At 42.9% G+C, this 2,054-nt stretch overlaps 1 pseudogene; it reads right to left on the bottom strand.

Moving 5' to 3' along the window:
- Positions 1 to 455: 455 nt before the first annotated feature.
- On the bottom strand, positions 456 to 1,440 carry LOC114094766 (aldo-keto reductase family 1 member B10 pseudogene; annotated as a pseudogene).
- Between the last annotated feature and the right edge of the window lie 614 nt (positions 1,441 to 2,054).

Raw genomic sequence — 2,054 nt, 5'->3', positions numbered from 1 at the left:
TACTTTCATTATTTTTTTTATTATTTTTATTTTTGCATCCTCAATGGTAGCAGAGACCCTGTAGTTTAACAAACATTTGTTCAGATCAAATAAGTGGAAGAAATAGTCATTTGCTCATCTGAGTCATACTTCCCTGTATAAGTCTTCCCCTGGTTCAACATATGGATCTAAATAAAACCTTGCTTAGGGGGAGGGAGGAGGAGAAGAAAAGAAGGTTCTGGGAAGGAACAACTAATGTTGCGTGCATGGACGATTAGAGCATTAAAAAATCCCATTATGTACAATTACAATGCACTAATAAACTTTTTTAAAAAAATATTTTGCCTAGATTCTGACAAGATCAAGCACAATATAATTTCATATAAATTTAGTTAAAATGGGCCTCAGGGAGAGCAAATTCCACTTCATGAAGAGAAAGAATCCACCAGGTGTCTCATCAGGAGAAGCTCCAGTAATCGGCATTGAAGGGTTAGTCCAGCAAATTAGCCTGGTCAGCCAGGACACAGATCCTCCAGTTTCTGTTGAAGCTGAGTAAGGTCGCCATCTCCTCATCACTCAATTTGAAGTCAAAGACCTGAAAGTTCTCGAGAATACGTTCTGGGGTCACAGACTTGGGGATCAAAATCACATTCCTCTGGATATGGAACCGGATCAGAACCTGGGCCGGGGATTCTTTGTGCCTTGCAGCAATCTCCTTGATCTTAGGGTCCTCCAATAGTGAAGGGTCTTCTGGTTTAGCCCAAGGTCTATCTGGAGAGCCCAGGGGCAGTAGGCTGTGACAGTGATGCCCTTAGAATGGCAATATTGGATCAGTTTCTCCTGGGTGAGGTATGGGTGACACTCGACTTGGTTAGTCACTGGTTCATATTTGAGTCCAGGCTTATTCAAGATCTTCTCAATCTGGAAGTGGTTGAAGTTGGAAACACCCAGAGCTTTCACCAACCCCTCATCCACCAGCTCCTCCATGACCTCCCAGGCATCCAAGAATGTTTCTTTACCAATGAGGTTGTTGCCTTTATCATCTTTGGGGAATAAGTCCTTCCCAGCCTGAAATCCCAGGGGCCAATGAATAAGAGAGACATCCAGATAGTCCAGTTTCAGATCCTTGAGGGTCTTCCGACAGGCTTCCTTCACAAGCTTCCTCTCAGAGAAGGTGCACCACAACTTGCTCACAATAAAGAGGTCCTCCCGCTTCACCACCTTCTCTTGGATCTTCTCTTGGATGGCTTCTCCCACCTCATTCTCATTCTGATAGACGTAGGCACAGTCTATGTGGCGATATCCTGCATCAATGGCCACCTTCACAGCTTCTTTGACTTTGTTCGGGGGAGACTTCCAGGTGCCCAGACCCAAAATGGGCATCTTGGCTTTGGTGCTGAGCTCCAGGAAGGTCGCCATGGTTGGTGCAGAAATGGCTTTGAGAGAGCAAATAGATGTCTGGCGTCCTAACTGGTGTTTTTTGGAAGGGGAATGTTGGGCAGAGATGCCCAGGAAGTAAGCCATCTGATGTCAGAGGCTGAGAGAAGAGTGTTCAGCTGAAGGAGGAAGATGCCAGGGACTGATGGTCACCGGGAGCGAGGAAGAGCTCCAAGTCACAGAGAGAGCACAGCCCTACTGATGCCTTGATTTCAGACTTGTAGACTCCAGAAACAGAAGAAAATGAATCTTTGTTGTTTTAAGCCACCCAGTTTGTGGTCCTTTGCTATAGCAGACTAAGAAAACTCATGCAGTCTCCCTTCTCACAGTTTCTCCTTCTTACATTGAATTGATTTGGTGAAATCTCCTGAAATATACATTTACCTCACTGTGATAAACATCAGGTAAGAATTTTTTGAAGCACCTATTAATTTTAAACTAATTTAAAGCCATTAGATTTACTATTTATCACACAATAGCAAAAGTTGTTTTTTTTTTTAAAATAATCCAAATGGAAGGAGAGAAATTGGAGTGATTTCACAATTAGTAAAATTCTTTGTTGTTTATAAACATCCCTCCCCCTGTTTTTCCCAGGGCTAATGTACAGATAAGGGAGTAATTGTATCAAGGTAATATTT

The sequence above is a fragment of the Marmota flaviventris genome, chromosome 11 (assembly GCF_047511675.1).
Source record: "Marmota flaviventris isolate mMarFla1 chromosome 11, mMarFla1.hap1, whole genome shotgun sequence".
In the NCBI taxonomy this organism is placed as follows: Eukaryota; Metazoa; Chordata; class Mammalia; order Rodentia; family Sciuridae; genus Marmota; species Marmota flaviventris.
This window is presented reverse-complemented; position numbering and strand designations above follow the sequence as displayed.